The 24,649-nt window shown below is 35.7% G+C and overlaps 1 long non-coding RNA gene across 1 annotated transcript in view; it reads left to right on the plus strand.

Annotated features, from left to right (window-relative positions):
* The first annotated feature begins 5,301 nt into the window (after positions 1–5,301).
* The window catches only part of LOC141553098 (uncharacterized), a 196,106-nt gene continuing 176,758 nt past the window's right edge, over positions 5,302–24,649 (plus strand). Inside the window, exons 1-2 of the long non-coding RNA XR_012485279.1 lie at positions 5,302–5,470; positions 10,193–10,308. This is a non-coding gene — a long non-coding RNA (uncharacterized LOC141553098). The remainder of the gene's footprint in view (positions 5,471–10,192; positions 10,309–24,649) is intronic.

Genomic DNA, 24,649 nt, shown 5'->3' on the forward strand with positions numbered 1-24,649 from the left:
AGCATTAAGTACAGGTTGAAATGGGAGAAATCACTGGGAAATGAGGTTAAAGTTCCAAATTTAAATCTCACACTCAAATAATCCCAAGATTTAATATTTTATTTTGACTGTTTTTGATATAGATCCTTCTCATTTATTAAATTTGTCATTCAGTATTGCATATGGATCAGTATTTTAAACAATTATCATCTTTTCCAAATATTATCTGTATAAATTTGGGCAGCAACTTTCACTCTGGGATTATTCAATTTCTTTAAAATGAGTGAAATTATCATTTGTTCCCATGACATCTCTATGTTAAAAAAATAGAAGATCTAAAATTTAGGAGGAATGAACACAAATGTACAACATCAAATATGATATCCCATTAGATAGGGCTCAAAAGATTTGAATAATAGATTTGCAGAAGAAGAAATGAAAATTATCAACAGTCATATGAATCATTGCTTTAAACACCCAAAATAAAACAATTCTAAAGATTCATTTTAATTTTTCAAATAGAATAATATGCAGAACGACTTGTAAGAGAAAATGCTTATCCTAACTAACCTCAATTGTATTCACAGAAGGCCCGGGATCTAATCATACAATGTTAATGAGATATTAAACTTATTGTGGAGATGCAAACACATCTGTGATTAAGTCAGGAAAAGAATAGCAGAATCAGCCAAGTTTACAAATTAGCCATACCTCTGAAAGCTTTAACTAGGTAAGAACTAAATGAATTTCAGAGTTTGAAAATTGGAGACATTCTAAAATGGAAGCGACTTGCAAAAGAAACTGTGGAGGAGTTTTTCTGTCCTCTTCCTCACTCTACATTGGACATATAGTTTTGAATGAGAACCACTGGTTCAGGAAGAGGTATAATGTGCAACAAGGAGCAGAGACACAAATACCAGACAGTCAGATACAAAGAGATAGTCACTTGCGGGGAAAACTCATTTTAAAGCATGTGATGGTTGGCACCAAAGAAATAAATTAGGCTGTAGAGAGGTAGAGACCTTGGGAGCAAAGCTGAGCAACCTGTCTTTGAGATATTATATGGAGTGGAACTGTCTAAAGGCTGTAAAAGACATGAAAGATTTCTTTGCTATTCAGCATCTTATGTTGTTATTTGACTCTACCAAACATACATCTTATTTGTATTTTTCATTGTTATTGTACTCAATTTTGAGTCCACTTGACCTATGTATTATGAGTATTTATGGGAGAACGTGAACTAGGTTCATGGGCAGAATATTTTACAGCCATCATTCTTATTATATTATCATAGATAATGTGGGAAATGCCTTTGGTAAGAGCCAATGGAATCTATTGGCTGATTGACAATCAAAATAACATTAAATAGGGTTCATGAGAGACAGTTTTAAAATCCCTAGAGTTAACCCTTAAAATCTAGAAAATAGTCCTTTACTGGCTACTATTCCTAAGAGTGTGAATGAAATTAGTGGAAATAAGTCAAAATGCATGCTACATAATAATCTATGAATTAATATCTTGCCAACTGGTTCAACAATCAAGAAAATAATTTCAATTATTTTATCTGTGCCAATAAATTGTCCATACTCTTTAACCTAGTAATCCTACTACTAGGTTCTAATGATAATCATCAAGAAATACAGTGGATAGGAAAAAATACTCTTAATGTACCAAAACGTTTCTAACTATAATTTTTTTTAAATTTTAATTTAATTTAGCTTAAATTAAATAAATAATTTAAATAAGTAAATAAAATAAAATAAATTTAATTCTATTTAATTAAATTAAAAAGAAATATATTTAGTGCTCATTCATTTAGGGATAGCTGAATAAATCATAGTATTTGAATATGATAACTTTTTTAATTTGCAAGAAAAGACTAATATTAAAAATTCTGAGAAAGATGAGGATACAAATATGTTAGACCTTTGACCTGAAATGTCATTTATGTAGGGAACTTTCCCCCTATGCAAATGGTTACTTTCTCTGTAGGATAATGCACATGTTGACTCTACTTAAGGAAAATGGAATAAATACTAAAAGTACAACTCTGAGTAATTACACTATTACTTTTGGCTGGGGAGAATTGATGCTAAAACCAGCCTTTTTTCTCTGAGTATATTGGTGGGAAACTTCTGTTAGAGAACATAGTATACATAGTTGAATATAGTTTCAATATCAATAAGGCAATATCAATTTGCCTTAACTGATTTCATTTTTGTAAAGACGAGCTTAGGAAAGGTGTACCCAGAAATGACTCTAAAATTAAACAGAAGAATTAATAAAAATGATTTTATAAAATAAAAATAAACAATTGAAAAGGATGATGAGCATTACCTTTCAAGTCATTTTAGCTCTGACAACCTGTGCTGTAAGGTCCTTTCGAGATTTAATTTATGTAATTCTGTTCAATCTTATCAGTTGATATGGACACTTTTAGAATTGATATAGAAGACCTATAATTGATAGTCAAATAAGTCATTACTAGAAAACATGTTAAGGAGACCTTCCACATCTTTAGCTTGACTGGTTTGGAAACAATACCCACATGTTTCTTTTTTGGCCCCATACTTGAGATATTTCCAGCTCAGTAGGTTTTGACCCATTCTAAATTTGAATATATTAGTTTAGTTTCTTCTCTATACCACGCTTAGTCACTAAATCAAGTTGTTAATGGAGAAATAATGATGTAGTAAAAAAATGAATTTAGATTCAGAGAACTAGAATTTAGAGACTTCTTGAATGTGAGACTAAGGACTATCCACCTAACCATAGTACTTTAAAAAAATTAAATCATAACACTTTTACAAATATATTTTATTTTTGAAATTTAACTTTTTTTCAAATACTGAGGTCTTATCCTAGAAGTTGGAGTCTGTAGGATTATCAACTAGTAGATTACTATAGTCATTAACTATTGTGTCTTGAATACCTAAAGCATTCTACTGATTACCCACTCTATTTCTTATCTAATATCAAATGGCTTTGATGACTGCTGCTTGAAAGCACAATATTTGGACTGGCATGACTAGGCCATCTTCCTTTCCATTTTTCATTACTTGCCTTGATTATCTTGATCTTTCTTCCTTCAAGATGAATTTTATTATATTTTCTAGCTCTAAAAATATTTTTTGGCAGTTTGATTGGTATGGCCCTGAACAAGTAAACTGATTTAGGTAGAATTGTCATTTTTTATTATATTAGCTTGGTCTACCCAGAAGCAATTTATATTTGTTCAATTGTTAAATCTGACTTTATCTGTGTGAAAAGTGTCTCATAATTGTTTTCATATTATTTCTGAATTTGTATTGACATGTAGACTTCCAAATATTTTATATTATCTACAATTATTGTAAATGGGATTTCTCTATCTCTTGCTGTTGGACTTTCTTGCTCATGAATTATATGGGTTATTTTCTATCTAAGTAGGTTTTTAAAATGAATTCTCTAAGATTGTCTAAGTATACAATCATATCCCTCACAAAGTGTGATAGTTTTGCTTCCGCATTGCTTCCAATTTCTTCAATTTTTTTTCTTATTACTCAAGCTAATATTCCTGTTTGCTTGCATTTTCTATTTCTTCTCAAGCTTTTTTTCTCTAGATCTGATTTTTCTTATGCAGCAAGATAACAGTATAAATATGTTTACATATATTGGATTTAACATATATTATTTAACATGTATTGAACTGGGGAGGGGGTGGGGGGAATGAGGGAAAAATTTGGAACAAAAGGTTTTGTAAGGGTCAATGTTGGAAAATTATCCTCGCGTATGTTTTGAAAATAAAAAGCATTTTTATTTTATTTTAAATTTTATTAAAGCTTTTTATTTTCAAAACATATGCATGGTAATTTTCCAGCATTGACCCTTGCACCACAGACAATAAAGTAATATCAATGCTAAAAGTTACTTGATTCATATATGTTTACATTGATTATTATTTTATTGTTTGTAGTATCCTTTAGCAAGATGTGTCTCTCTTAATTAGATCTGCATTTGCTTTCACTCATTCTGAGATCAGGATCACTACCATTTTTTTTTTTTTTACTTCAGCTGAGATATAATATATTCGCTTGTAGCATTTTACCTTTATTCTGTGTGAATCTCTCTATTTAAAATGTGTTTCTTGGAAATATTATGCTCTAGGATTCTAGCTTTTAATCCACTCTGCTATCTGTTTTTGTTTTATGGGAGAGTTCATTCCATTCACCTTCACAGTTAGGTTACATCTGTGTATTTCTCTCCTTCTTATCCCCCCATTTATAATTTTCTTTCTCCTTTCACCATGTCCCTCATCACCATTGTTTTGCTTCTGACCCTCACTTTCTTCAATCTGCTTTCCCTTCTACCAGCCTTATCTTTCCTTTCCCCTTTCCTGTCCTACTTTTGGCCCCCCTTGTATCATCTTTTCCTCCCCTGCCTCCACTTTCTCTCTCCCCTTTTACTTCCTTTTAGAGTAAGATACATTTATATAATCATTCTTTCTTTGAGCCAAATCTGATGAGATTAATGTTCAGATAAAACTCATTCCTCTCCTTTATTTCCCTCTCCTTTCCATCTATATTTCTTTGTGCCTTTTTATGTGATGTAATCAACCCCATTTTGCCTCCTCTTTTCTCTTCTCAAAGTACTAAATTTGTTTCATCCTTTAATTTTTTTTATCATATTCAAGACAATTTATATCCATATCCTCTATGTGTACTCCTACTAACTACTCTAAGAAAGATTTAGCTTTCAAGAGTCACAAGTATCATCATCCTGTGTAGTGATGTAAACAATTTATTTTTAATATAATTTGTTTTTCCCGTTTAACTGTTTTAGGCCTCTCTTGAACCCTGTATTTGAAGACCGCATTTTCTGTTCAGCTTTGATCTTTTTATCAGAAATGATTGAAAGTCCCATATTTAATTGCATATCTATCTTTTTCCCCTGAAAGTTAGTGCAAGATTTTGTTGCATAATTGATTCTTAGTTGTAGTCCAAAATCCTTTGTCTTGTGGAATATCATATTCAAGGCCTCTGATACTTTAATGTGGAAGCTTCTAAGTCCTGAATAATCTTGCCTGTGGCTCTTCAGTATTTAAGTTATTTCTTTCTGGCAGCTTTCAATATTTTCTTCTTGACCTGATAAGGATTTGGAAAAAAACAAATAATAGTATTCCCTAACTCAAAATGGAAGTTTGGTTCTCCAGAGGGTAGTTGCTACTACTCACTGATTCTTCTTCATCCTTCATTCTTAAAGAGTACCAATGACATCACAATTGTGATCTCTTGAATTCTGAATGATTCAGATTTAAGTATGACAGATTTTCACAAATTCATCAGCCTCATTCTGTCTTACAGAGTCATCAGAGTCTAGTGGGAAGACAAGAGTCAAGATAAACTGGTGATGGTCCAGTAGACACCAATTAGGTGTTTGAGGAAAGGATAAAAAGAAGGGAAGAGAAGACTAAACAATAATGAAAAATAGGATGGAAGTAAATACACAACTAGTAAGTATAACTTTGATTGTAAATAAGATGAACTTTTTTATAAAACAGAAACAGATAGTAGAATGGATTAAAACCTAGAATCTGACAATATGTTGTTTACAAGAAAGAATTTAAAAACTGAGAGACAGAGTAAAAATAAATGATTACTTGATAAAATCAATAAATTTTGCAAAGTAGCAGTATATAAAATAAACCCACATAAATCATCAACATTTCTGTATACCTCCAACAAAACCCTACAAGAAGACATAGCAAGAGGGAGTAAACTAATTGTAGACAATATAAAATACTTGAGTATATACCTGCCAAGACAAACCCAGGAATTATGTGATCATAAGTATAAAACCCTTTTTATACAAATAGTCAGATGTAAATAATTGGAACTATTGTTTATGAATAGACAAAGCCAATATAATAATGATATATTATGTGACATTATTTTAAAATGACAATTCTGCTAAATTAATCTACTTATTCAATTTGAGTTCAATTACATTACTGAAAATTATTTATTAAGGTAGAAACAATAATAAAATTCACTTGGAAGAAGATAAAGTCAAGAATATCAAAGGAAAAAAATGTAAAGGAATGTTAGCAGTACTACATCTCAAGCTATGTTGTATAACAGTAATTATCAAAGCTATCTGGAATTGCCTAAGAAGTAGAAAAGTAGATCAAATAGAGTAGATCTACAATACACAGGAGTAAATTATGGCATCCTTATGTTTGACAAAGATAAAGATTTAAGCTTTGGGGATAAGAATCATTTGGTACGATATCTATCTCTCAATCTGAGAAAACTGTAAATAAGTCTGGTAGAAATTTTGCATACTTTATACCATTTATCAAGATAAGATTTAAATGGATTCATGATTTACATTAAAAATATCTCATAAGAGATCAGGGGTTATTACCAAAAATGTTTTAAACTACTTATATCCTTTGACCCAGCAATATTTCTAAAGATGATTAGGGGAAAAGGAAAAAAAAAAACAACTTATATTAGAAAATATTTATAGCAGAAATCACTGTGGTGGCAAAGAAGTAGGATTTATCCCTGTTATCCTATCTTCTATTGGAATTGTAGTGCTGTCAGGAAGCCTATATACCAATACTTTTATTTCAACTATAAAATGCACTTATTTTATCTACTTTTGTAATAATTTTTAGAACATTAAGTATAAAATAGAATATAAAGTGGCCCCAATTTACATTAATTGGGGAAATGGCTAAACAAATTGTGGTATACGATTGTGATGGAATACTATTGTACTCTAAGAAATGATAAGTTCAATGATTTTAGGAAAAAAACAACATGGAAAGGTGTGCATGAAATGGTTGCTGTCCTGCATTCTTGAAGAGAGCCAAAATGATAGCACTATATTAGAGTCAAATAAATGGTATATCCAAACGTGGCTTTTCCGACCGATATGAGCTTGTGATGCTCTGTCATAGGCTAGGAACAAATAGTCCTTGTGAACATTTGGGGTGGTTTATCTAACTTGGACAACTTGTTTCTCCTGAAGTACTTTATGACTTTGTGGGAGTTCTCCATAAAATATTCTTTCTGGCAAACATATAATTAACATTGAACAATGGGGCCAACTCTCTGCATTAGAGTTTGAGTACTGGGCAATTTAGTTTGAGAAAGGACTTCTGTGTATGGTATCTTATTCTGCCAAATGATCTTCAAAATCTTGTTTTAAGAATGACTTTGATGGAATAAGTTATTTTGTATATCATAAATTAGCCATAAAGGATATATGAAAAAAGATGCTATCTACATCCAGAGGGGAAAAAAAAACTTATATATATATATATATTACATATATATGCACACATACATATTTGTATCTAATAGTAGCCATTTACTGTAGGTCAAAGAAGAACAGAAAAGAAGAAATTTATATAATAACTATATATTTAAAAGGAATAGCTACTTGATATATTTGCAGTTTCATGTGCCATTATCTTTGTTGTACTATGTTATAGAAATAATTTTTTATTCCATGAATTAAAAATAAACTAAATAAAATTTTAAAATAAATAAATAAAAACATCTGTGTCAAATGTGTGGAGGGAGAGAGAAAAAAATAAAGTTCACAGCAGAGAACAAAAGAAAAATATTTAATTAGCCTTCTAAATCTGTCTTGTAATTGTTGAAGTTTTTTCTGCCAGTTTTTGTGGCGATAGGAAGGCAAAATATAATTTTAACGTAGAATTATTCCCTTAGCTACAGGATATTATTCAAACCCTTACAATACATCTCCATTATATTGGGAGGTTTCATTGTTTGTGTGTTTCTTTACTCATTTTTAATTCTTTCTGATTGATTTTCTGTGAGATTTTCCTGGTGAAGAAGTCCTTTCTTTCCTATCTACTTTATTAGGTATTTCCTCCTATTTCTAATGTGAAAAGAAATGTTGAATTTTAATATAACTCTTCATTCATCCATTGTGCTTGAATTCATCTTTCCTCTTCAACCAACCTTTGACTGATAAAGTCTCCACTTATTTTTACCATCTTCTTCACTTGTTCTTGGGTCAATTTCCAACTGATCAATTTTCTTCTCAATGTTCCATCCAGAATTGGACAAATTTCCCTAGTGTGAGCAGGGCAGAGAGGAAGAAGACTAACATCTTTTTCTCTTCTAATAATGAACCCTAAGATAACATTAGCTTTGGCTGCATCTTGTCAGGTTGGTGCTTTATATTGAGTTTGCCTCCCCTCAAACCTATACCTCTATTTTTCCTGAGTAATAACATTTTTTTTCAGATTTCCCAGTCTCACATCTAACTTTGGATAGTGGATCTTTGAGGACACATTTCCATTTTTTCCTTGTAAAAGTTTACCTGGTCATCTTAATGTACTGTCTTTATAGAGCTGTAGTTGAAAGCAGAGAGAGAGAGAGAGAGAGAGAGAGAGAGAGAGAGAGAGAGAGAGAGAGAGAGAGAGAGAGAGAGAGAGAGAGAGAATATGAATCTGTCAGGCATCCTAAAATATGTCAATGGATTTTCAATGGGATTTTCTTACCTTGAATAAAATCATCTTCTATTACCTTTATTCACCAGTTATTTGCTGCTTCTTTTTCCCTTGAAAAAGTGTCCTTCATTGCCCCATCAATTTCTTCATATATTACAGGGATGTCACAGAGTCTTCAGCTTCTAGACTTATTTCTTCACTCTTTCATGTGCTGCCGTGTATAAGAACTAAGTGTTAAGTTTAATAGACGGAGCACTTGGACCCTAACCAATCCAATGTGGCATTGCTTATATGAGCTCCAACAAATAATAGATTGCTATTAATCTAGATGCTATTATTTCAAATTTTGATCTATAGGACTGGGGGATTGGCCTAGTAAGAAATAAAATAGAATAATGGAAACTAGTATTTATCCAACAGAATAGAAAGAGCCATTGGAAATAGCGGAGCTGGGTTCTAGTCCTGCTACACCACTAATATGTTATGTGACTTTATATGTCATTTCCTATATTTGGACCTCTGTTTCCTCTTCTCTCAATAAGACAAAATAGTTCCTTTCTTGTCCTGGTTCATAGAACTTTGCTGATCATCAATTGCTACTTGAACGGCATAAGTATATGGAGGAAAATAATTTTAGAATGAAAATCAAGAAATGGAAGTTCTAAAGCTCTCAAGTTCACCATCATGTGACCATGAAGAATTTTCAGACAGTATTTGGGCCTTATTCCTTTATCGCAAAAATGAGAAGACTGGATTACATCTACTCTAAACTCTCAGTCCTAAGATTCTAGAGAACAAGGGTGAAGAACCTTTGAAAACTATCAATTAAAGCACCAGCTCTGAAGTCAGGAGGACCTGAGTTCAAATCTAGTCTCAGACACTTAATGCTTCCTAGATATATGACTCTGGGAAGTCATTTAACCCCAATTGCCTCAGCCAAAAAAACCAACAAAAAAACAACAAAAAATAACTATCAATCAATATGCAGTTGTTAAGAAGGTTGTGTACTTTTGCTAGATGAATAGAAAAAGGAAATCAAATGGTGGGACTTATTCTCCAAAAGAACATTGTACATCAAATAATGAATGGAAAACATTCTTATTACAAATGTAAGACCAATAGCATCTTTGAGGATTCAAAAAATAATCTACAAGAAAGCAAATGCAATTTCAGAATGTAGGGAATTCTTAGGTAAAAGCACACAGAGAGAAGAACTGGGAAAGATCATTTTGGGAAACTTTTCTTAGTAGTCAAAGAGGTGGGTTCAAGGAAAGAAGCACTTATTAATTGCCTACTCTGTGTCAGGCACTGTGATAGACACTTTAAAAGTATTTTCTCATTTTCTCTTCACAGAAATCCAAGGAGATATGTACTATTATGACTCCCATTTTACAGTTGAGGAAACTGAGGCAGATATATTTTAAGAGTCTTGCTAGGGGAGCCAACTAATAAGTATCTGTGGTAAGGTTTGAACTCAGATCCTCTTGACTCCAGATTCACAGCCACTCAATTGTAACCCTAATTTTATTTTAAATATTTCAGGCTGAGATGCTTTCAGGATCTGAAAATCCACTTTGATACCTCCCTTCTCTGTCATACTTCAGCCCTGCTTTAAGTTTCCCCCTTTCAGTTTCTTTTGGTCATTGTCTCTTCTTAAACATGTGTAAAGACAAATCCCCTGGGTTCTGCTGTTCAATTTTTGATAGTCCTCATTCCTTCCTCTTAATCTGTATTTCATAGGCATTGGTGAAAATACTGAGGATGACTTCAGTCTGCTTATAAAGACATTGGTAGTATCCCATGGTTCTCAGAGCTGAGAGGAAGGACTTTTCTCTACAAATTACAAATCCTAAGGGGTAAGTTATCAAACTCCCATTAGACAGACAGACGTATATACGCAGAAACATACCTCACCTTTTGGAGAAAACTTCACTTAAGAGAATGTATTAGAAAGGAAATCTGCCCGAAATCCAGTGGTAATGTCTTCCATCTCTGATTAAAACATCTTAATTTTAAAAGAAACCATTTATGAGTGTGAGAAGATAGTGTAGAGTTGAAAACAGAAGAGAAACAATTATTTAAAATTTGTCAGTGGAGATTGGTTGATGAAGAATCAAATAAGAAACTGGAGTACAGGACTGTAGACTGAGAATTGAAAGGGACCTTCCAGTCATTTGGTCTCAATTCCTTTTCTAAAAGACAATGAACCTAAGACCCAGAGGAATTAAGTAATTTGTCCCTGCCTCTCTAATAATGATAAGTGATAAACCATAATCATAATCTCACTCCATTCTATAGCTGCTATTTGATGGGATTCCCAGTCCAATCCAGTATCTCACATCTTACCACCATGCTGATAACTTAAGCCTTAAATGGCTCCATGTGCCTCAGTCAGCTCTTCTCTTTGGCTAGAGACCTGGAGAGCTCAGCACCAAACTCCTCCCAATGCCTTCCTCTGTAGGAGGCAGCTCACTCTCCTCATCATCTGCTGCCCTATCTGGGTTCAACTCTTTGGAACAAGACAGCCCCATTCCAGGGGCATCTGTGGTTACTCTTCTTCCTCTCATGCCCTCTTTTGTGTATTGTCTCCTCTCCTTGGACTATACACCCCAATGAAGATGGGAACTATCTTTCTAGTGGCACATGTCAGAAAAAGGACTTGAATTCAAAGTTTTTGTCTCTAAACCCAATGTGCTTTCCACTTGGCCACTCTGAATGCTGTTTTTGGAAAAGCAAGGAAGTCAAAAGGATTGTATTGAGATAAGAGGAAGTCTAGCTTTTCTACCACATTGTATGCTCCTTTTAACCCAGAAATGTGGAGTGCTATAATTTATTGCATCAGTCCTAAGAGGACTACATAGGCTTTTCTTATTTTATGCACTTCTAAAGACTCTAATGTACTAGTCTAATGTACTAGTTCTGAGTTTTCTATTCTCTGTACCTTTGTTCACACTGATACTTAAGCAATCCAGGATGTTCTCATTGCTTTGCCTCTCGAATGCTAATAGACTGTTTAAAGTCAAATGGAAATACTATTTTCTTTAGGGTTTTCTTTCCCGGTGGCACAGTAGGTAGAGAACCAAACCTGAAGTCAAGATGACTCATCTTGAGTTTGAAAGCTGTCCTCAGATACTTACTAGCTGTATGACCCTGGGCAAGTCATTTAAGTAAGTAATATAAAATATTAGTTATAAATAATATAAAATATTTGTTATTAACAATCTCAAATATTATTTAGTTATAAATAATATCAAATATTATTTCATTATAAATAACATCAAATATTATTTAGTTATAAATAATATCAAATATTATTTAGTTATAGATAATATCAAATATTATTTAGATATAGATAATATCAAATATTATCTACAATAACAAAAACGACCTTACTTGTAAAATGAGGTGGAGAAGTAAATGGGAAACGTTCCAGTAACTTTGCCAAGAAGTTCCCAAATGGATTATGAAGAGTCAGACCCTATTAAAATGACTGAACAACAAAGAAAAACTGTTCTAACCAACTGAGCAATGACCCATCTCTGCTGAAAGTCCAAGATGTAATAAATGGTAATTGTTATCAGCCCTCCAAACCTACCCATCTTCCTAAATCTCCATTGCCTTTGAGAGTGTTCCATTAACCCAGGCACACGATCTCAGAGCCTTTTCTCTTTGCTGTCATTCACCCCTCTCTATTACTCCATATCTAATAAGTTGTCAAGTCTTGTTAAATCTAAGAATTTCTGAATCCAGGCCTTTCTGTAAAACAGAAAAGGAGATTTGTCAGAAATCCAGTCTTCGTGTCAGTTTTTAATCTGAAAGGTCAGTGACCAGACATTAAGATTTAGGACAACTCCCCTCCACTTCTGCTTCACAAAATCAGAGATTCATAGAACTTCAGAGCTGGAAGAAGCCTCTGAAACAATATGGTAAAACCCACGCATATAAAACAATTCCCATGAGAGTATTGCAAATAATTCCTTATTAAGCCTTTGCTTGACAACCTCCCAATACAGTTAAGTGCATGTTGATGAATAGTTCTAATTGTTAGGGGGTTTATAAACTTCAGTTTATTGTTTTTGTTCTTTAGTCATTCTCAGTCATATCTGACTCATCACTCCATTTAGGGTTTTCTTGGCAAGGATAACCGAGAGGTCTGACACTTTCTTATACAACTCATTTTATACGTGAGGAAACTGAGGCAAGCAAGGTGAAGTGACTTACCTAGGGTCACACAACTAGTAAGTGCCTGAGGACAGTTTTGAACTTGGGTTTTCCTGCCTTCTGGCCTGGAACTCTGCACTGTACAGTATATCTGCCAAAATTTTTTTGTTTCTTTGTAAATGCTCCTTTTGCTGCTTAGCCTCATCACCATTGGCTCTATCTTCTGGCACTTGGCAGAGTAAGTTTATTTCTCTCCCACATAACAGTTCTTTATGTCCTTGAAGACATGTTCATTGTTCCTCCAGAAGAACTTTCTTTGTCCTGGCTTCCTTCCTTTGGACACTGTTAGCCAATCAATGCCCTTCTTAAAATGCAAAGCCAAGAACTGGTTATAATCCATGTGGGGCTGGATCAAGGTGGTGTATAGAGTGAGCTACATTTCCTATGTGCAGAAAGTCTGACACATAGTAGGCTCAATATGAGTTTGATAAGTTAATGAGTAAAATCACATCAAGTTCCCTATCCTCTCCAGTATCTCAGCTATTGGAAGGTGTCTTGGGTAATCAATCTTGGAAACAGCCATGCTCAGTCATGTGTGAATTATACCTCATCTTCCCCCACCTCCTATTTTTCTGTTCATTTCAGCATAATGCCCTGAAGTGAATATAACTCTCAAAACATTTTAGCAAAGTGGTGACTGTCAAAGAGATTTGTTTTACATTCAAGTCAGCCCCATGACATTTTATGCTGAAACAAATCTTCCCTTGGTCCCTGGCCCAAGGACACCCACTATTGGAGACAAGACAGGTTGTGTGGAGGAGCTCGTTCTTTGGCTGCGTATGTCTCTGATTTCCTAGAATCACAGAATGTCAAAACTGGAAGAGACTTTACGGTTCAGCTCTTCCCTCCCCCTCATTTCACAGACGAGGAAACCGAGACTCAGAAAGACAAGATGACTTTCCAAATGTGTAAGAGGAAGTACTAGAACCAAAGCTTGCTGACTTTTTTGGTAGCTTTTTTTCTTCTCTGTAGTTAGCTGCCTCTCTAATTAATAATGATAAGTGATAAACCATAATCATAATCTCACTCCATTCTATAGCTGCTATTTGGTGGGATTTTCAATCCAATCCAGTATCTCACATCTTACCACCATGCTGATAACTTAAGCCTTAAATGGCTCCATGTCCCTCAGTCAGCTCTTCTCTTTGGCTAGAGACCTGGAGAGCTCAGCACCAAACTCTTCTGTAGAGGGCAGCTCACTCTCCTCATCATCTGCTGCCCTATCTGGGTTCAACTCTTTGGAACAAGAAAGCCCAATTCCAGGGGCATCTGTGGTTACCCTTCTTCCTCTCATGCTCTCTTTTGTGTATTGTCTCCTTATCCCCCAATGAAGATGGGAACTATCTTTCTTTTTATTTATTGTAACTTCAGCACTCAGGACAGCGCCTGACAAATAGGAGGTACTTAAATGATCATCAGATTGGATGATGATGTTAACAATGATGATATGCAGAACTACTTTTTATACAATACACCTTGCAGGAGGGTCATTTGATTCTCACAACAATCCCTGAAGTGGTTGCCATGACTAATACTATTTTATGAATTGAGAAAGGTTCAATGATTTGAACAAAGTCGCGCACTTAACAGATGCAGAAGTAGCATTTGAAATTGGGTTTTTGGGATTCTTAATGCTCTTTCCACCAGGGCGCCCAACTCAGTCTGACAGAATCTGGTCTCAACTCATCCTCAAACTGAAGGAGGGATCAGGCTAGTCAACTTTTCTTCTCAAGACTTTGAAACCATGACTCTGATACCTTCTCCTTCTACCTCTGTATCCCCCATCTCCATTGGCAAAGCTCTTCCTGAAATCTCCCTTTTGAAGAAAGACCAAAAGCATCCCTCATTCCCATGCCCTGATTGCTGCCTTCTCCCCATTCCCTCCTCCAGACCAGGATCTTTCTTTTATGAACTATTCTACCTCATTAGAATATAAACTCCTTGAGGGAAAGGACTGGCTCCGTTTTACTTGTATTTGCATTCCCTGTGCCCATTTTACTTGATGTTTCTTGATTTGACTTAATTCTATGATTTTCCTCTTCCCCTTGGATGTCCAGTGTATTATTCCCCCTTCCTGCTCTAATATCTCAAGTTTTAAGGCATGTTTGAGCTGTCCATCCATTCCATTCTTCACTCAGCTTTAACCTGACCTTTCTGACGAGCAGGTCTGCCCAGTTCATTCCCCTACTCAATAAACTTCTGTGGCTCCTAATTGCTTCTAATATTAAATATAGACTACACTGGCATTTCAAGCCCTTTACAATATGATCTAGTCCTACATTTCCATATGTTTTTTGTATTATTTACTCCCATGATCAGTTGTCCTTCCTCACTCTATCCATTATACCTACCAGTCCCCAGGTCTAAAATGTTGTTCTCTGGCTTCCTTCAAATCTCCATAAAAATCCTGTCTTCTACAAGGAACCTTTTAATCTTTCTTAATTCTAGTGCCTCTTCCCTGGTGATTATCTCCAATTTATGCTTATACTTTTTGTACGTGGTTAGTTGAATATTTTCTCTCACATTGGCCTATAAGCTCCTTGAAAAAGAGGGCTTTTTTGTCTTTCTTTACATTCTTATCACTAAGCAAAGTGACTGGCATATAATAGGCCCTTAAATGCTTTTTATCTGACTGGCACATAGCACGTGCTAGGTATAAGGAAGCTCTGTATTTTTTCCACTACAGACAAATTATTTAAAACATAAAGAATTCATTAATAATATGAACAAATACCTAAGACATGAAACAACATACCGTCACTCTAGTTGCCAAATCTGTGGAATGGTCAGCCAGATTTTTTTCCTGAGCAGCAAGTAAAATTCCAAGATTTCTGGGCAGATAGATATATCTTCTATTCTCCTACTGTTTTTCCTTCTCTTCTTCTCTGCAAAGTTATAGTAAGGGAGCACCTCTCAGTGACCAAATATTCCCTGCTCAAGCAGTAGAATGAAGCCCAGTGGCACAGATTAGGCTTCATGGGAAGCACCCGGGTCAGGCAGACCAAGGGTGGTCTAGCTCCTACATTACTTCTTCCCACCTTCTATTATATTTGGACAGCATGGAGCATGAAACAATGAAATTTGGTGACAAAGGAGATGATAATTATGCTTCTGAGTCAGAGGCACAGAATTAGGGGGTAATTTCTTTCTCTTTCTTTTTCCACACTAGTCTCCTCATGTCCTGTGTTGACCTTCAAGGGTGCGCCATCTTGTTCTTAAAAGATAACCCTGACTCTGAAATTCCTATTTCCCTAGCACTAGCCTGAGGGACTTTTCAGATATGAGAGATCAATCGTATTTAAAGAGCTGTAAGGAAAGAAATTCCCTGACTGGAATTACAACCTGAAACAACTAGATATCCCAGTTGATTGTTTTTTCTCTCCTTTCAGATGCAATCAGTCAGAATGTACTCTCTGGGCTCTGCATTAAGAACAAGGCCATAGAGAACAACCAAACTTTTCCTCCAGGTTTAGGAATACTTGCCATGATTTTCTAACTGGCATTGCCCAGGAAACATCATGGGAGCTTCAGGGGAGGCTGGGCACTGTTTCTGATTATTGGTCTTAGCCACAAGTATAGAGTGAAGCCCCATTACAGGTTTCTTGTCAAAATTACTGTTTTGACAGTTTTTGCTCTAAACAAAAGCCAAACTTGAAGGGGCAGGCAGACTAAACTAACAGAGGTCAAATGACTTCTTCAAACTCATGGGAATGGAATATGACAGTCAGGATTTGAACTCACATCCTTTCAATGAGCATAGAGCTCTCTCTCTTTCTCTCTCTCTCTCTCTCTCTCTCTCTCTCTCTCTCTCTCTCTCTCTCTCTCTCTCTCTCTCTCTCTCTTTCTCCTGAATCTTACAAAACTGTTTCCCTGAAATTTGAGTAAATGTTTCTTGAATGGAAACAATTTTCACCCATTAATCAAAAAATTTCCAGAATCCCAAAATATCCTATCTCTGAATACATTTAAATGGGAAATAATCCAGTTATCACAGAAAAGTAGAACCAGAAAGGATCTTGAGAGTCAACTGATATTTTTGTCTCATATTATTGATGAGGAAATTGGAACCCAATGAGTGGAAGAGCTTTCACAAAGACATAGAGTTTAACGGGGGCTCAATTGCCATCTGATCCAAATGATATTTGAAAAACAATACCGTCTTTAATTACGGGTCAGAGGAATGACCTAAAGAGGAAGGGAATAAGTTTCACATGGAATTAAATAAATAGAAAGGGAAAAGAGAAAGGTATCCCTTCATCAACATATTTGACAAATGGTCACTTAGCATGAACTTGAAAACTTCCAGTGTGGGAGATCAGCTTACCTTCCAAGGCATCTTATTTTACTTTTCTAAAGTTCAAATTATTAAGACAGTAAACCTCAGTTTTCCCTTTTGGAGATTCTACCCCATTGTTTCTATTTCTTCTCTCTGGAACCAGTGAGGATATGTATAGCTCTTCATCCTATCAGGTAGTACTTCAGATTATGCAAGACCACTCTCCACCTCTACTCTTCTCCTGCCTGCCCATGACATTTTTTCCTTCACCAATTTCTTCCAAGTTCTTCAATATTTTGAGGTACCTAATCTGGTAAGTTTTCAGATTATTAATATCCTTCATAAACTCTGATCTAAGAACCATGGATATATTGAAATCAACTCATACTGGCTTATGAGAGCTGATTGTTAATTTTTCAGTGTCACCAATTACACATCAAGAATTGAATAATTCTATAAATCAAGGCTTAATTTATAGTTTTTTTGATTGCCTAGACTTAAGGAAGTCAAAAGGAAAATATCAATACAAATTTAATTTAAAAGTGAGTAAAGCATACTTTGTGTTTACATTTTGTGTGATAGGAGCCAGTTGTTAAATATTTAATAATATATTGCTGCACTCTTTTGTGTGGGCACAGAATTGAAAACAGAGGGGTTACTCATCAATTGAGGGAAAACTGAACAAGCTGTGGTATATGATTGTGATGAAACACTCTTGTGTTATAAGAAATGACAACCAAGATGCTCTTAGAAAAAAACCTGTGAAGGTTTATACAAATGGATACAAAATAAAGTAAGCAGAATCAGGAGAACGTTGTATACAGAAACAGTAAGGTTGTAATAATAATTAACAGTAAATGACTTAGGCACTCTGATCAGTACAATGATCCAATATAATCATGAAAAACTCACCATGAAAAATGTTATCTACTGCCAAAGAGAAAACTAATAAAGTGATTGTTGCATTTTTTAAAAAGTCATTTTTCTTGCCTTTTTTTGCAACATAGTCAATATGGAAATATGTTTCGCTTGATTTCATATGCATAATTATCACATTGCTTTTCTCAAGGGTGGGGGAAGGAGTAGATGAGAGAATTCAGAACTCAAAAGTTTTAAGAAGTGATTGTTGAAAATAAATAAGTGATAAAACTATTTAAAAGAACAACAGTGATATACTAGCTGCTTAGGACTGAACAAAATGCCTTAGATGTGATATGATCTTGTTATACACAGTGGGACTTTTACTTTGTCATTATTCAATATTAGACAACTCTTAATAACAATGGCATTTTTTACTAAATATCTTGGCTTCTCTATTAAATGATCCCTTTTGGCAAGCCTCATTCCATTCAAGACTCAATTCAATTTTACATAAAAGCTTTCCTGATTCTCACAGCTAGATTATTTCTCTCTAAATATCATTTGCATATATTCTGTATATATTTTTGTTTATTTTTATATATGCATACTATTTTGCCCTCAAAGTAATGTAAACTCTTACAGGGCATGAATTTTTCCCCATGAATTTTTGCCTATTTTCTGGAAAAATGCTTGATAAATAACAAGTACTTATTGGACTTGGTTGGATTGATTCAAATCGAGGTTACCTCCCAGACCTCTTCAAAAGTGAAAAATTCTAACCAGAATCCCCCCAACTTATACCTGTGAGGTTAATTTTTTTGCATTTGTGCTAACTTCATAGTTATTTCTATGGACTTTCTACTTATACTTTTTGTTTCAATCCTCATCCCACTCAGATCTATTTGGATCTTCACTCAATTAGCCAACATGTTAGCTATTTACCTTACTATGTCCTTCTCTCCATTCCCCAGCTGTGAGTGATTTGCAAATTTGATGAGGACAGCATCTTTGCTTCTAAGTCATTTACAAAACTATAAGCAGCACAGGACCAAGGACAGAGCATTTGGGCCTTCCATTGGAGACCTACTTCCCAACTGAAATCTGAGTAACTACTCTTGGACTAAAGAGGAAGGGAATAAGTTTTACAAGCAATTGAATAAATAGAAGGGGGAAAAGGGAAGCCATCTCTTCATCCATGTGACTTTATGTAACATATAGGCCACATCTAAATATTTTTTTTCACCCCAAGATGTATCCTTTTCTGACTCAGGAGATTTTCATCAGCTATCTGTCATGTCTGGAGTGATCTCCCTTCTAATGATCATTTCTTGGCTTTCTTGGTTTCCTTCAAGTAAGATACAATCTCCTCCTTTGCAAAAGATCTTTCCTCATCACCCCCAATTCTAGTGCATTACCAAGACTGATTACCTTCCATTTTTATTGCATGTATTTGTATGCTGTTGTTTGACTGTTGTTTCTCCCCTTTGTGAACTCCATGAGAATGGTGAGTTTTCCCCCACTTCTTTGTATCCCTAGCACTCAGCAGAGTGTCTGGCAAGTAATAGATATGAATAAATATTGACTGACTAAAGAACTACCTGGCCACATCACTCAGTATCCTAGTCACACAGGAAGGAAGTGGTAGAATTAGAATTCCAATGTAGGACCAAGTCTTTCCTTAATGCCAAATCCAGTCTTTCTCTATAAAATCATGGTTTCTTTCTATCGACTCTCTTTAGAGATATTACAACTCAGATTTAGAGAAAAGAAGTCTTCCCTAAGAAAAGAGTCTTATTTTAAAACATAATTTAAATTTATTTCAAAGATTCCCAATTCTTATTTCTGTTTCTTCTTCAAACTGGTTCAGTTTTCTGTACCCCTTTATCAACAATGGTACTACACCCCAATGGGTCAAGAGAACAGGGTAAAAAGTAAGCTTCCCAGAAAATCATCAAAAGGGCAAATTTTACTCAGCAGATGTTGTAACATCAGAAAGATCTCAGAACACAAAACAATCAATGGCTGAGCTTGGACAAATCTTAGAACAGAGAATGTCAGAGGTAGGAGAACAGGCTAGAGAATGTCAGAGCCTATGTGAACATTATAGATCATGTCATCCAACAGCCTCATTTTTCAGATAGGAAAAAAGAAAATGTCTTTACCTTCTCTACAGGGCTCTTGTGAATCTCAAATGAGATGATATGTGAAAAGTGCTTTGTAATCAATGGCTTCATTGAATGGCAGCTATTATGGTTAGTACGAATAATAACAACAGTGATTATAATGATTATTATCTAGAAACAAAAGCTTCAGTGTATCAGGAAATCTTATTGTTTAAAGCAATTTGGAGGTAATGTGAGTCATCACAGGCTCTCTGCTCATTTTTCAATAGCATTATGAATTGAAGACTATAAGAAATAGTCAGCCAGCATTTGCTATTCAGGCTGATTTGACAACATTCATTCAACATAGATCTTGAGCATCTATACAATGAGATATTGGGTGCAGGATCCTGGGGCCATCAAATAAAGGATGGAAGGGTATCTCTGTCTGCAGGGTCTAGACCAGTGGTCCTCAAACTTTTGAAATAGGGGGCCAGTTCACTGTCCCTCAGACTGTGGGAGGGCCGGACTAGAGTAAAAACAAAAGCTCACACTCTGTCTCCACCCCTCAGCCCATTTGCCATAACCCAGCGGGCCACATAAATGTCCTCAGCGGGCCCCATCTGGCCCTTGGGCTGTAGTTTGAGAACCCCTGGTCTAGACAGTTCATTAACATCAACAGAAAATAACTTAAATCCATCTTAGAACATAGGATGTTCATATGAACAAGTAAAATGTCAGGGCGATTATGGGAAAGAAGTATGTTGATTTGGGATGGTTAAGGGAGGCTTCATGTAGGGAGCACCATTCAAGCTCGGACCTGATTAATCTCCACAGGAAGAGCTGAAGAAGGCAATATCAGCCCTGAAAAATACGTGAGCAATGCCATGGGCTAGGGAAGAGCAAGATGTGATTGATGCGGAGATGTTTGAATACTGCTGGGCTTAACAATGATGCGAGCCAGGCTACATGTGTCCGTGTTGTGCAATCACATTTTAACAGTGGCCCTCCATTACTAACTCACCCACTGAAAGTAATGACCTTTGTTAGGTAAGGGCACTTGGAGATTGAATGAATGAATCAGCATCTCATGTACACAAGGTCTCTATGCCTCCTTGAATCAATCAAAGGCACTTTGTAAGAGACTATATTGCACCTACTGGAAAAAATGGGAATAAAAGGGGGTTATGTAAAGCAGTGATATTGGAGATTTTTGTGGCCTGGATGCAGGCACATGAATGATCAGGTTACACAGAGATGAGCCCTGAATGGCCACTGGACCAGCAGAAAGGCAAAGTTCAGGTAAACCTGGGAAGTAATAGAGTTAATATAGAGAAAGGTCATCTACTCTGTTGCTATCTCAGAGAAGAGGAACCAGAGGGCTGCCATCCTTCCAAGAACAAAAGGAAACACAAGTTGAAGTTGCTTCTTTCTCTAACCTGTGTAGTCTTTGTCTATCCATCCATCATACTGGGACAGCATCCAGCTCAGATCCTACTTTGCCACTTTACAGCTTTGCCAAGAAGCCTCTCATCCTTCTAACTGTTACTGCCCTCCCTCCCTGGAAAGTATCCTGCCAAGGCAAGTGAACCCACTGATAATGAGACATGAGCTGAGCATTGAATCAAGGTGAGCTACTGTATTGATGATAAATTCTTCAACATGAAAAGGCTACAAGTCAAGACTAAAGTGGAGAGAACATTGGTGCATGATTTTTGGTTTGCAGAAGATTGTCCCCTCAAGGCAGCCTCGGAAGCTGAGATACAACAAAATAAGGGTTAATTCTCTGCTGCACGTCCGAATTTTGGCCCAACTATTAATACCAAGAAAACACTGAATCAGCCAATACCATGTCATCCACGTGTGCAACCATCATCTGCAGCAAATGAATGTTGGAGGGGCTGTGGGAAAACTGGGACACTGATGCATTGTTGGTGGAGTTGTGAAAGAATCCAACCATTCTGGAGAGCAATCTGGAATTATGCCCAAAATGTTATCAAAATGTGCATACCCTTTGACCCAGCAGTGCTACTACTGGGCTTATATCCCAAGGAAATACTAAAGAAGGGAAAGGGACCTGTATGTGCCAAAATGTTTGTGGCAGCCCTTTTCATAGTGGCTAAAAACTGGAAAATGAATGGATGCCCATCAATTGGAGAATGGTTGGGTAAATTATGGTATATGAAGGTTGTGGAATATTATTGCTCTGTAAGAAATGACCAACTGGAGGAATACAGAGAGGCTTGGAGAGACATATCAACTGATGCTGAGTGAAATGAGTAGAACTAAGGGATCATTACAGACTTCAACAATGATACTGTATGAGGTTGTATTCTGATGAAAGTGGATATCTTCAACATAGAGAAGAGCTAATCCAATTCCAATGGATCAATGATGGGCAGAATCAGCTACACCCAGAGAAGGAACACTGGGAAATGAGTGTAAACTGTTAGCATTTTTTTTTTTTTTTGTTTTGTTTCTCTTCCCAGATTATTTTTACCTTGCGAATACAATCCTTCCTTTGCAACAACAACAACAAAAGTCGGTTCTGCACATATATATATGTATCTAGGATATACTATAAGATATTTAATATGTATGGGAATGCCTGCCATCTAGGGGAGGGGGTGGAGGGAAGTAGGGGAAAAACTGGGAACAGAAGGGAGTACAAGGGGTAATGTTGTAAAAAAAAAAATACCTATGCATATGGATCATGAGACTGACACACTTTACCAGAGCTAGCTCAATGTTTGGGAGGCTCCAAAGGAAAATGTGGGAGAGGAGAAGTATTAGACTGACTATCAAACTAGAGGCCTACAGAGCCATTGTGCTGACAACATTGTTGCATCCCTGTGAAATCGGGGCACTACAGTACCAGGAAATGGAATTGCTCCCATTCGAATGGGAAGATTCTGAAGATCGCCTATAGGATAAGACATCAGACACTGAGGTCCTTTCTAAAATTCCAACTCTATTGCAGGAAGCTTAATTTCATTAGCCACATTGATATGCTTGCCAAAAAATGATTTTATGAAGAACTTAAACCAGGCAAATGCTCACAAGATGGTCAGAAAAAAAGCAATACAAGGAATGCTCTCAAGGGCTCTCTTAAGAACTTTAGTATTGATTGTGTGACATGGGGACACTGACAGAGGAGCACCCAACATGGTGGGCTTGCGTCAAAAAAGGGGTTATGCTCTCTGAGCAAAGCAGAATGGAATTAGCCAAAAGGAAAATTAGAGAAGCCGCCCCAAATGTTCATATGGACTCTTTGTATCTGGCCTCTGGCAGAGAATTCTTGGCTCATATTGGTCTGATCAGCCACAGTTAGACACACTGTAACTGGACTGGGCTGTAGTGATGTCATTATGGTCCTCTTTGAGAACAAAGGACAACAATCATCAACTAACCCTCCCTCCACAAATTACTTTAGATTTCTGAATGTAATCATGCTCTGAAGTCAGCTATCAGGAGATTTGTTCTAAAGAGGTGTTAAACTTTTTTCCCTTCTGATTTTTTATCAGAGCGTTTATGGGCCCTGGGGAAAACAAGTTTAAAATGGAGGTCTAAAATCTCCTCAAAAGAAAATAGAAGTATACTTGTGCAAATTGAGTTGGGTATAGGACAGCTACTTATTTTCTACTCACAAAAGAAAAGATTTTTAAAGCACAATAGACTTACAACCAAATGTTGACAAAGATTAGACTCTCTGAAGAGGTTAACATTTAAAATACTATAAATGGAGCACTTGGTAGTGGGGATCAATAAAGCATTTCTCCTTCACCTTGGTTCTAAAGTTCATCAAGGAGACCAGGGTATGGGCTTATCCATCTGTGGATGGTTCTTCTCCAATGAAGTCATTATAGAGAATGCCTCTAGCTCATTGTTATCTCTAATTGAGAGTCCCAAACACTCTTTGATTCCTTTTTTTAGAAAGTTCCTCTCTTTGGATTTATACACATATATTGTATCTAGGTTATACTGTAACACATGTAAAATGTATGGGATTGCCTGTCATCAGGGGGAGGGAATAGAGGGAGGGAGGGGAAAATTTGGAAAAATGAACACAAGGGATAATGTTATAAAACAAATTACTCATGCATATATACTGTCAAAAATTTATAATTACAAAATTTAAAAAATAATAAAATAAAATTTAAAAAAGAAAGTTTATCTCATTCAACGGAATTCCAATAGACTTGTGATGGAGCCATCCATCCAAAGAGCCATGGGGACTGAAGGTAGATCAAAGCATAATATTTCACCTTTTGTTCTTGTATGTTTGCTTGTGTTTTTTCCCTTGTGTTTTTTTTTCTTTTACCTTCTGATCTTTCTTGTGCAGCATGAGGAATATGAAAATATATTTAGAATAATTAATTGCATGTTTAACTTTTTAAAAAAGTTTATCTCAGATTCATTATTAAAGTCACCTATCTTCAGCAAAAAACAAAAACAAAAACAAAAATAAAAACAAACAAAACCAAAAAAAAAAAAAAACAACAACCAACCAAACAAACAAACAAAAAACAGAAACATGAGATAGTCAAGGCCTTGAAATCAAGTCTCAGGCTCACTTTGCCTGCAGCCATATATGAGCAGACACCATAGCTGAAGTGGTAGGGACAGAGAATGGAGTGGAGAGGAGAGGGAATATTGGACTCCACAGGAAGTCCAAAGGATAACAGTCATTAAATCTTGCTCAGTAGAGGTTCAGAGAATGGAGCTGCTCCTTTTAAG

The sequence above is a fragment of the Sminthopsis crassicaudata genome, chromosome 2 (genome assembly GCF_048593235.1).
Source record: "Sminthopsis crassicaudata isolate SCR6 chromosome 2, ASM4859323v1, whole genome shotgun sequence".
Classification (NCBI taxonomy): Eukaryota; Metazoa; Chordata; class Mammalia; order Dasyuromorphia; family Dasyuridae; genus Sminthopsis; species Sminthopsis crassicaudata.